General features: G+C 36.7%; 8 non-coding genes across 8 annotated transcripts; all 8 read right to left on the reverse strand.

Annotated features, from left to right (window-relative positions):
• Positions 1 to 610: 610 nt before the first annotated feature.
• Positions 611 to 728, reverse strand: LOC148600849 (U5 spliceosomal RNA). Its single transcript, XR_015917563.1, has one exon. It is a non-coding gene; the product is annotated as a U5 spliceosomal RNA (small nuclear RNA).
• Positions 729 to 2060: 1332 nt separating this feature from the next.
• LOC148600850 (U5 spliceosomal RNA) lies at positions 2061 to 2178 on the reverse strand. The gene has a single exon (XR_015917437.1). It is a non-coding gene; the product is annotated as a U5 spliceosomal RNA (small nuclear RNA).
• A 1332-nt stretch (positions 2179 to 3510) lies between these two features.
• Positions 3511 to 3628, reverse strand: LOC148600851 (U5 spliceosomal RNA). Its single transcript, XR_015917564.1, has one exon. It is a non-coding gene; the product is annotated as a U5 spliceosomal RNA (small nuclear RNA).
• A 1307-nt stretch (positions 3629 to 4935) lies between these two features.
• On the reverse strand, positions 4936 to 5053 carry LOC148600852 (U5 spliceosomal RNA). The gene has a single exon (XR_015917438.1). It is a non-coding gene; the product is annotated as a U5 spliceosomal RNA (small nuclear RNA).
• Positions 5054 to 6385: 1332 nt separating this feature from the next.
• LOC148600853 (U5 spliceosomal RNA) lies at positions 6386 to 6503 on the reverse strand. Its single transcript, XR_015917565.1, has one exon. It is a non-coding gene; the product is annotated as a U5 spliceosomal RNA (small nuclear RNA).
• A 1334-nt stretch (positions 6504 to 7837) lies between these two features.
• Positions 7838 to 7955, reverse strand: LOC148600854 (U5 spliceosomal RNA). The gene has a single exon (XR_015917567.1). It is a non-coding gene; the product is annotated as a U5 spliceosomal RNA (small nuclear RNA).
• A 1332-nt stretch (positions 7956 to 9287) lies between these two features.
• On the reverse strand, positions 9288 to 9405 carry LOC148600855 (U5 spliceosomal RNA). The gene has a single exon (XR_015917439.1). It is a non-coding gene; the product is annotated as a U5 spliceosomal RNA (small nuclear RNA).
• A 1336-nt stretch (positions 9406 to 10741) lies between these two features.
• LOC148600856 (U5 spliceosomal RNA) lies at positions 10742 to 10859 on the reverse strand. The gene has a single exon (XR_015917568.1). It is a non-coding gene; the product is annotated as a U5 spliceosomal RNA (small nuclear RNA).
• Positions 10860 to 12092: the final 1233 nt, after the last annotated feature.

Genomic DNA, 12092 nt, shown 5'->3' on the forward strand with positions numbered 1-12092 from the left:
TAACAATATTGTTTGGATAGCTAGCGCCACGCGGGCTTGGGACTTGTTTAGCATGCACGACTCCAATCATGACATGCAGTTGTGAAAACAAGCGGATGCTCAACTCAAGATGACACGGGAACGGCGATATGTATAGTATGCATTCGGATAATTAGCCAGACAGTGATCATAGAAGACGACACAGGACATGGGACTAAAGTCGGAAATCTTTCCTGGTACTTGCTATGTGCTGGTGTTTAAATATCAATTAGCACTAGCCTGTGCTAGGAGAGAAGAACCTGACGGACAACTACATCGAATATCCGTCGCTTTTCCAGGGACCTCTTAAGTGCTAATGATTTCTAACGATTAGCACTAGCCTGTGCTTGGAGAGGAATCGGAGAGAACCAGTTACGCAGCTCAAAGGCAACAGTCGTCATGTAAGTTAAGTCAATGAATACAATGTACGATACAGGTACACATTGAACACCACATTGCAGCTTTATATTTTACCACCGCACCCACTTTGAAAAAAATATATTCACGATTAGCATTGCACTTCGTTTACTTGCACTGATGGTTTACCTGAAAGTAAAATTTAAGAGGAACAAACTTTATATTATTGTTATGATTCCCACAGAAGTGGGCACAGAGAAATTGTCTATAGACTCATTAATTGTTCCTCTCCACGGATATCTTTAGTAAAAGGCGAAAGATATATTCGTGGGTTTGAAGAGAAACCAGAGTAACACTAATTTTGGAAAATAAATGACCCCTATCTCGGAAAAATGTAGTTACTCAATGGTACATTTGCGGCAACAAATTTGCAAAGTTTTCACTACTTACTCAGATCAAAACAAAAATTTTTGCTTAGATTCTTTGAAACGTAATTCTCCTGAAATTTATCATGGGAAATAAAGAAAAAAGTTTCAAAATTCATATAACAAACCCAAAATTGGTACTTGACATAGAAACATGTACAACGTTCAGTAGACGTTTGATCACAAAACGACGTACTGCGATTCATTACACGAATTTCAGTTCAATTCCAATGCAAATTAAAAATTTTGTCACTATCACTTTTAAAACATGTCTTTCACGACAAAAACAAGAACAAAATCTACTGTGTACAAACGCAGCGAAGAGGAAGAAGAAAAAGAATTCGTTCAAATAAACATATACTACATTCGCGACTGTCCAACACCAGCTCCGCTAACTAGTACTTCGCGAATAAACAATGCGAATAAACTTTGCAGTAAACAAATTCATATTCCTTTAGTCTTACTGCATTCGCGAAATTCAAACGCGCTTTTTACTCACACAGGCCGAAAACAAAATACATTGAAATAAGATTAAAGTAAAGTTTTGATATTATTTTTTTCTCTTAAAGTTGCATTTAAGTAGGAGATGAGGAAAAAGAAACGCACATATTACATTGAAATCAAAATAATTAAAACTTGTCATTAAAACATAACAATATTGTTTGGATAGCTAGCGCCACGCGGGCTTGGGACTTGTTTAGCATGCACGACTCCAATCATGACATGCAGTTGTGAAAACAAGCGGATGCTCAACTCAAGATGACACGGGAACGGCGATATGTATAGTATGCATTCGGATAATTAGCCAGACAGTGATCAGAGAAGACGACACAGGACATGGGACTAAAGTCGGAAATCTTTCCTGGTACTTGCTATGTGCTGGTGTTTAAATATCAATTAGCACTAGCCTGTGCTAGGAGAGAAGAACCTGACGGACAACTACATCGAATATCCGTCGCTTTTCCAGGGACCTCTTAAGTGCTAATGATTTCTAACGATTAGCACTAGCCTGTGCTTGGAGAGGAATCGGAGAGAACCAGTTACGCAGCTCAAAGGCAACAGTCGTCATGTAAGTTAAGTCAATGAATACAATGTACGATACAGGTACACATTGAACACCACATTGCAGCTTTATATTTTACCACCGCACCCACTTTGAAAAAAATATATTCACGATTAGCATTGCACTTCGTTTACTTGCACTGATGGTTTACCTGAAAGTAAAATTTAAGAGGAACAAACTTTATATTATTGTTATGATTCCCACAGAAGTGGGCACAGAGAAATTGTCTATAGACTCATTATTTGTTCCTCTCCACGGATATCTTTAGTAAAAGGCGAAAGATATATTCGTGGGTTTGAAGAGAAACCAGAGTAACACTAATTTTGGAAAATAAACGACCCCTATCTCGGAAAAATGTAGTTACTCAATGGTACATTTGCGGCAACAAATTTGCAAAGTTTTCACTACTTACTCAGATCAAAACAAAAAGTTTTGCTTAGATTCTTTGAAACGTAATTCTCCTGAAATTTATCATGGGAAATAAAGAAAAAAGTTTCAAAATTCATATAACAAACCCAAAATTGGTACTTGACATAGAAACATGTACAACGTTCAGTAGACGTTTGATCACAAAACGACGTACTGCGATTCATTACACGAATTTCAGTTCAATTCCAATGCAAATTAAAAATTTTGTCACTATCACTTTTAAAACATGTCTTTCACGACAAAAACAAGAACAAAATCTACTGTGTACAAACGCAGCGAAGAGGAAGAAGAAAAAGAATTCGTTCAAATAAACATATACTACATTCGCGACTGTCCAACACCAGCTCCACTAACTAGTACTTCGCGAATAAACAATGCGAATAAACTTTGCAGTAAACAAATTCATATTCCTTTAGTCTTACTGCATTCGCGAAATTCAAACGCGCTTTTTACTCACACAGGCCGAAAACAAAATACATTGAAATAAGATTAAAGTAAAGTTTTGATATTATTTTTTTCTCTTAAAGTTGCATTTAAGTAGGAGACGAGGAAAAAGAAACGCACATATTACATTGAAATCAAAATAATTAAAACTTGTCATTAAAACATAACAATATTGTTTGGATAGCTAGCGCCACGCGGGCTTGGGACTTGTTTAGCATGCACGACTCCAATCATGACATGCAGTTGTGAAAACAAGCGGATGCTCAACTCAAGATGACACGGGAACGGCGATATGTATAGTATGCATTCGGATAATTAGCCAGACAGTGATCAGAGAAGACGACACAGGACATGGGACTAAAGTCGGAAATCTTTCCTGGTACTTGCTATGTGCTGGTGTTTAAATATCAATTAGCACTAGCCTGTGCTAGGAGAGAAGAACCTGACGGACAACTACATCGAATATCCGTCGCTTTTCCAGGGACCTCTTAAGTGCTAATGATTTCTAACGATTAGCACTAGCCTGTGCTTGGAGAGGAATCGGAGAGAACCAGTTACGCAGCTCAAAGGCAACAGTCGTCATGTAAGTTAAGTCAATGAATACAATGTACGATACAGGTACACATTGAACACCACATTGCAGCTTTATATTTTACCACCGCACCCACTTTGAAAAAAATATATTCACGATTAGCATTGCACTTCGTTTACTTGCACTGATGGTTTACCTGAAAGTAAAATTTAAGAGGAACAAACTTTATATTAATGTTATGATTCCCACAGAAGTGGGCACAGAGAAATTGTCTATAGACTCATTAATTGTTCCTCTCCACGGATATCTTTAGTAAAAGGCGAAAGATATATTCGTGGGTTTGAAGAGAAACCAGAGTAACACTACTTTTGGAAAATAAATGACCCCTATCTCGGAAAAATGTAGTTACTCAATGGTACATTTGCGGCAACAAATTTGCAAAGTTTTCACTACTTACTCAGATCAAAACAAAAATTTTTGCTTAAATTCTTTGAAACGTAATTCTCCTGAAAGTTTCAAAATTCATATAACAAACCCAAAATTGGTACTTGACATAGAAACATGTACAACGTTCAGTAGACGTTTGATCACAAAACGACGTACTGCGATTCATTACACGAATTTCAGTTCAATTCCAATGCAAATTAAAAATTTTGTCACTATCACTTTTAAAACATGTCTTTCACGACAAAAACAAGAACAAAATCTACTGTGTACAAACGCAGCGAAGAGGAAGAAGAAAAAGAATTCGTTCAAATAAACATATACTACATTCGCGACTGTCCAACACCAGCTCCGCTAACTAGTACTTCGCGAATAAACAATGCGAATAAACTTTGCAGTAAACAAATTCATATTCCTTTAGTCTTACTGCATTCGCGAAATTCAAACGCGCTTTTTACTCACACAGGCCGAAAACAAAATACATTGAAATAAGATTAAAGTAAAGTTTTGATATTATTTTTTTCTCTTAAAGTTGCATTTAAGTAGGAGATGAGGAAAAAGAAACGCACATATTACATTGAAATCAAAATAATTAAAACTTGTCATTAAAACATAACAATATTGTTTGGATAGCTAGCGCCACGCGGGCTTGGGACTTGTTTAGCATGCACGACTCCAATCATGACATGCAGTTGTGAAAACAAGCGGATGCTCAACTCAAGATGACACGGGAACGGCGATATGTATAGTATGCATTCGGATAATTAGCCAGACAGTGATCAGAGAAGACGACACAGGACATGGGACTAAAGTCGGAAATCTTTCCTGGTACTTGCTATGTGCTGGTGTTTAAATATCAATTAGCACTAGCCTGTGCTAGGAGAGAAGAACCTGACGGACAACTACATCGAATATCCGTCGCTTTTCCAGGGACCTCTTAAGTGCTAATGATTTCTAACGATTAGCACTAGCCTGTGCTTGGAGAGGAATCGGAGAGAACCAGTTACGCAGCTCAAAGGCAACAGTCGTCATGTAAGTTAAGTCAATGAATACAATGTACGATACAGGTACACATTGAACACCACATTGCAGCTTTATATTTTACCACCGCACCCACTTTGAAAAAAATATATTCACGATTAGCATTGCACTTCGTTTACTTGCACTGATGGTTTACCTGAAAGTAAAATTTAAGAGGAACAAACTTTATATTATTGTTATGATTCCCACAGAAGTGGGCACAGAGAAATTGTCTATAGACTCATTATTTGTTCCTCTCCACGGATATCTTTAGTAAAAGGCGAAAGATATATTCGTGGGTTTGAAGAGAAACCAGAGTAACACTAATTTTGGAAAATAAATGACCCCTATCTCGGAAAAATGTAGTTACTCAATGGTACATTTGCGGCAACAAATTTGCAAAGTTTTCACTACTTACTCAGATCAAAACAAAAAGTTTTGCTTAGATTCTTTGAAACGTAATTCTCCTGAAATTTATCATGGGAAATAAAGAAAAAAGTTTCAAAATTCATATAACAAACCCAAAATTGGTACTTGACATAGAAACATGTACAACGTTCAGTAGACGTTTGATCACAAAACGACGTACTGCGATTCATTACACGAATTTCAGTTCAATTCCAATGCAAATTAAAAATTTTGTCACTATCACTTTTAAAACATGTCTTTCACGACAAAAACAAGAACAAAATCTACTGTGTACAAACGCAGCGAAGAGGAAGAAGAAAAAGAATTCGTTCAAATAAACATATACTACATTCGCGACTGTCCAACACCAGCTCCACTAACTAGTACTTCGCGAATAAACAATGCGAATAAACTTTGCAGTAAACAAATTCATATTCCTTTAGTCTTACTGCATTCGCGAAATTCAAACGCGCTTTTTACTCACACAGGCCGAAAACAAAATACATTGAAATAAGATTAAAGTAAAGTTTTGATATTATTTTTTTCTCTTAAAGTTGCATTTAAGTAGGAGACGAGGAAAAAGAAACGCACATATTACATTGAAATCAAAATAATTAAAACTTGTCATTAAAACATAACAATATTGTTTGGATAGCTAGCGCCACGCGGGCTTGGGACTTGTTTAGCATGCACGACTCCAATCATGACATGCAGTTGTGAAAACAAGCGGATGCTCAACTCAAGATGACACGGGAACGGCGATATGTATAGTATGCATTCGGATAATTAGCCAGACAGTGATCAGAGAAGACGACACAGGACATGGGACTAAAGTCGGAAATCTTTCCTGGTACTTGCTATGTGCTGGTGTTTAAATATCAATTAGCACTAGCCTGTGCTAGGAGAGAAGAACCTGACGGACAACTACATCGAATATCCGTCGCTTTTCCAGGGACCTCTTAAGTGCTAATGATTTCTAACGATTAGCACTAGCCTGTGCTTGGAGAGGAATCGGAGAGAACCAGTTACGCAGCTCAAAGGCAACAGTCGTCATGTAAGTTAAGTCAATGAATACAATGTACGATACAGGTACACATTGAACACCACATTGCAGCTTTATATTTTACCACCGCACCCACTTTGAAAAAAATATATTCACGATTAGCATTGCACTTCGTTTACTTGCACTGATGGTTTACCTGAAAGTAAAATTTAAGAGGAACAAACTTTATATTAATGTTATGATTCCCACAGAAGTGGGCACAGAGAAATTGTCTATAGACTCATTAATTGTTCCTCTCCACGGATATCTTTAGTAAAAGGCGAAAGATATATTCGTGGGTTTGAAGAGAAACCAGAGTAACACTAATTTTGGAAAATAAATGACCCCTATCTCGGAAAAATGTAGTTACTCAATGGTACATTTGCGGCAACAAATTTGCAAAGTTTTCACTACTTACTCAGATCAAAACAAAAATTTTTGCTTAAATTCTTTGAAACGTAATTCTCCTGAAATTTATCATGGGAAATAAAGAAAAAAGTTTCAAAATTCACATAACAAACCCAAAATTGGTACTTGACATAGAAACATGTACAACGTTCAGTAGACGTTTGATCACACAAAACGACGTACTGCGATTCATTACACGAATTTCAGTTCAATTCCAATGCAAATTAAAAATTTTGTCACTATCACTTTTAAAACATGTCTTTCACGACAAAAACAAGAACAAAATCTACTGTGTACAAACGCAGCGAAGAGGAAGAAGAAAAAGAATTCGTTCAAATAAACATATACTACATTCGCGACTGTCCAACACCAGCTCCACTAACTAGTACTTCGCGAATAAACAATGCGAATAAACTTGGCAGTAAACAAATTCATATTCCTTTAGTCTTACTGCATTCGCGAAATTCAAACGCGCTTTTTACTCACACAGGCCAAAAACAAAATACATTGAAATAAGATTAAAGTAAAGTTTTGATATTATTTTTTTCTCTTAAAGTTGCATTTAAGTAGGAGATGAGGAAAAAGAAACGCACATATTACATTGAAATCAAAATAATTAAAACTTGTCATTAAAACATAACAAAATTGTTTGGATAGCTAGCGCCACGCGGGCTTGGGACTTGTTTAGCATGCACGACTCCAATCATGACATGCAGTTGTGAAAACAAGCGGATGCTCAACTCAAGATGACACGGGAACGGCGATATGTATAGTATGCATTCGGATAATTAGCCAGACAGTGATCATAGAAGACGACACAGGACATGGGACTAAAGTCGGAAATCTTTCCTGGTACTTGCTATGTGCTGGTGTTTAAATATCAATTAGCACTAGCCTGTGCTAGGAGAGAAGAACCTGACGGACAACTACATCGAATATCCGTCGCTTTTCCAGGGACCTCTTAAGTGCTAATGATTTCTAACGATTAGCACTAGCCTGTGCTTGGAGAGGAATCGGAGAGAACCAGTTACGCAGCTCAAAGGCAACAGTCGTCATGTAAGTTAAGTCAATGAATACAATGTACGATACAGGTACACATTGAACACCACATTGCAGCTTTATATTTTACCACCGCACCCACTTTGAAAAAAATATATTCACGATTAGCATTGCACTTCGTTTACTTGCACTGATGGTTTACCTGAAAGTAAAATTTAAGAGGAACAAACTTTATATTATTGTTATGATTCCCACAGAAGTGGGCACAGAGAAATTGTCTATAGACTCATTAATTGTTCCTCTCCACGGATATCTTTAGTAAAAGGCGAAAGATATATTCGTGGGTTTGAAGAGAAACCAGAGTAACACTAATTTTGGAAAATAAATGACCCCTATCTCGGAAAAATGTAGTTACTCAATGGTACATTTGCGGCAACAAATTTGCAAAGTTTTCACTACTTACTCAGATCAAAACAAAAATTTTTGCTTAGATTCTTTGAAACGTAATTCTCCTGAAATTTATCATGGGAAATAAAGAAAAAAGTTTCAAAATTCATATAACAAACCCAAAATTGGTACTTGACATAGAAACATGTACAACGTTCAGTAGACGTTTGATCACAAAACGACGTACTGCGATTCATTACACGAATTTCAGTTCAATTCCAATGCAAATTAAAAATTTTGTCACTATCACTTTTAAAACATGTCTTTCACGACAAAAACAAGAACAAAATCTACTGTGTACAAACGCAGCGAAGAGGAAGAAGAAAAAGAATTCGTTCAAATAAACATATACTACATTCGCGACTGTCCAACACCAGCTCCGCTAACTAGTACTTCGCGAATAAACAATGCGAATAAACTTTGCAGTAAACAAATTCATATTCCTTTAGTCTTACTGCATTCGCGAAATTCAAACGCGCTTTTTACTCACACAGGCCGAAAACAAAATACATTGAAATAAGATTAAAGTAAAGTTTTGATATTATTTTTTTCTCTTAAAGTTGCATTTAAGTAGGAGATGAGGAAAAAGAAACGCACATATTACATTGAAATCAAAATAATTAAAACTTGTCATTAAAACATAACAATATTGTTTGGATAGCTAGCGCCACGCGGGCTTGGGACTTGTTTAGCATGCACGACTCCAATCATGACATGCAGTTGTGAAAACAAGCGGATGCTCAACTCAAGATGACACGGGAACGGCGATATGTATAGTATGCATTCGGATAATTAGCCAGACAGTGATCAGAGAAGACGACACAGGACATGGGACTAAAGTCGGAAATCTTTCCTGGTACTTGCTATGTGCTGGTGTTTAAATATCAATTAGCACTAGCCTGTGCTAGGAGAGAAGAACCTGACGGACAACTACATCGAATATCCGTCGCTTTTCCAGGGACCTCTTAAGTGCTAATGATTTCTAACGATTAGCACTAGCCTGTGCTTGGAGAGGAATCGGAGAGAACCAGTTACGCAGCTCAAAGGCAACAGTCGTCATGTAAGTTAAGTCAATGAATACAATGTACGATACAGGTACACATTGAACACCACATTGCAGCTTTATATTTTACCACCGCACCCACTTTGAAAAAAATATATTCACGATTAGCATTGCACTTCGTTTACTTGCACTGATGGTTTACCTGAAAGTAAAATTTAAGAGGAACAAACTTTATATTATTGTTATGATTCCCACAGAAGTGGGCACAGAGAAATTGTCTATAGACTCATTATTTGTTCCTCTCCACGGATATCTTTAGTAAAAGGCGAAAGATATATTCGTGGGTTTGAAGAGAAACCAGAGTAACACTAATTTTGGAAAATAAATGACCCCTATCTCGGAAAAATGTAGTTACTCAATGGTACATTTGCGGCAACAAATTTGCAAAGTTTTCACTACTTACTCAGATCAAAACAAAAATTTTTGCTTAGATTCTTTGAAACGTAATTCTCCTGAAATTTATCATGGGAAATAAAGAAAAAAGTTTCAAAATTCATATAACAAACCCAAAATTGGTACTTGACATAGAAACATGTACAACGTTCAGTAGACAGACGTTTGATCACAAAACGACGTACTGCGATTCATTACACGAATTTCAGTTCAATTCCAATGCAAATTAAAAATTTTGTCACTATCACTTTTAAAACATGTCTTTCACGACAAAAACAAGAACAAAATCTACTGTGTACAAACGCAGCGAAGAGGAAGAAGAAAAAGAATTCGTTCAAATAAACATATACTACATTCGCGACTGTCCAACACCAGCTCCACTAACTAGTACTTCGCGAATAAACAATGCGAATAAACTTTGCAGTAAACAAATTCATATTCCTTTAGTCTTACTGCATTCGCGAAATTCAAACGCGCTTTTTACTCACACAGGCCGAAAACAAAATACATTGAAATAAGATTAAAGTAAAGTTTTGATATTATTTTTTTCTCTTAAAGTTGCATTTAAGTAGGAGACGAGGAAAAAGAAACGCACATATTACATTGAAATCAAAATAATTAAAACTTGTCATTAAAACATAACAATATTGTTTGGATAGCTAGCGCCACGCGGGCTTGGGACTTGTTTAGCATGCACGACTCCAATCATGACATGCAGTTGTGAAAACAAGCGGATGCTCAACTCAAGATGACACGGGAACGGCGATATGTATAGTATGCATTCGGATAATTAGCCAGACAGTGATCAGAGAAGACGACACAGGACATGGGACTAAAGTCGGAAATCTTTCCTGGTACTTGCTATGTGCTGGTGTTTAAATATCAATTAGCACTAGCCTGTGCTAGGAGAGAAGAACCTGACGGACAACTACATCGAATATCCGTCGCTTTTCCAGGGACCTCTTAAGTGCTAATGATTTCTAACGATTAGCACTAGCCTGTGCTTGGAGAGGAATCGGAGAGAACCAGTTACGCAGCTCAAAGGCAACAGTCGTCATGTAAGTTAAGTCAATGAATACAATGTACGATACAGGTACACATTGAACACCACATTGCAGCTTTATATTTTACCACCGCACCCACTTTGAAAAAAATATATTCACGATTAGCATTGCACTTCGTTTACTTGCACTGATGGTTTACCTGAAAGTAAAATTTAAGAGGAACAAACTTTATATTAATGTTATGATTCCCACAGAAGTGGGCACAGAGAAATTGTCTATAGACTCATTAATTGTTCCTCTCCACGGATATCTTTAGTAAAAGGCGAAAGATATATTCGTGGGTTTGAAGAGAAACCAGAGTAACACTAATTTTGGAAAATAAATGACCCCTATCTCGGAAAAATGTAGTTACTCAATGGTACATTTGCGGCAACAAATTTGCAAAGTTTTCACTACTTACTCAGATCAAAACAAAAATTTTTGCTTAAATTCTTTGAAACGTAATTCTCCTGAAATTTATCATGGGAAATAAAGAAAAAAGTTTCAAAATTCACATAACAAACCCAAAATTGGTACTTGACATAGAAACATGTACAACGTTCAGTAGACGTTTGATCACAAAACGACGTACTGCGATTCATTACACGAATTTCAGTTCAATTCCAATGCAAATTAAAAATTTTGTCACTATCACTTTTAAAACATGTCTTTCACGACAAAAACAAGAACAAAATCTACTGTGTACAAACGCAGCGAAGAGGAAGAAGAAAAAGAATTCGTTCAAATAAACATATACTACATTCGCGACTGTCCAACACCAGCTCCGCTAACTAGTACTTCGCGAATAAACAATGCGAATAAACTTGGCAGTAAACAAATTCATATTCCTTTAGTCTTACTGCATTCGCGAAATTCAAACGCGCTTTTTACTCACACAGGCCGAAAACAAAATACATTGAAATAAGATTAAAGTAAAGTTTTGATATTATTTTTTTCTCTTAAAGTTGCATTTAAGTAGGAGATGAGGAAAAAGAAACGCACATATTACATTGAAATCAAAATAATTAAAACTTGTCATTAAAACATAACAATATTGTTTGGATAGCTAGCGCCACGCGGGCTTGGGACTTGTTTAGCATGCACGACTCCAATCATGACATGCAGTTGTGAAAACAAGCGGATGCTCAACTCAAGATGACACGGGAACGGCGATATGTATAGTATGCATTCGGATAATTAGCCAGACAGTGATCAGAGAAGACGACACAGGACATGGGACTAAAGTCGGAAATCTTTCCTGGTACTTGCTATGTGCTGGTGTTTAAATATCAATTAGCACTAGCCTGTGCTAGGAGAGAAGAACCTGACGGACAACTACATCGAATATCCGTCGCTTTTCCAGGGACCTCTTAAGTGCTAATGATTTCTAACGATTAGCACTAGCCTGTGCTTGGAGAGGAATCGGAGAGAACCAGTTACGCAGCTCAAAGGCAACAGTCGTCATGTAAGTTAAGTCAATGAATACAATGTACGATACAGGTACACATTGAACACCACATTGCAGCTTTATATTTTACCACCGCACCCACTTTGAAA

Source organism: Perna viridis, chromosome 12 (assembly GCF_037379345.1).
Source record: "Perna viridis isolate PV_CMFRI_1.1 ecotype Kerala chromosome 12, ASM3737934v1, whole genome shotgun sequence".
NCBI classification, from domain to species: Eukaryota; Metazoa; Mollusca; class Bivalvia; order Mytilida; family Mytilidae; genus Perna; species Perna viridis.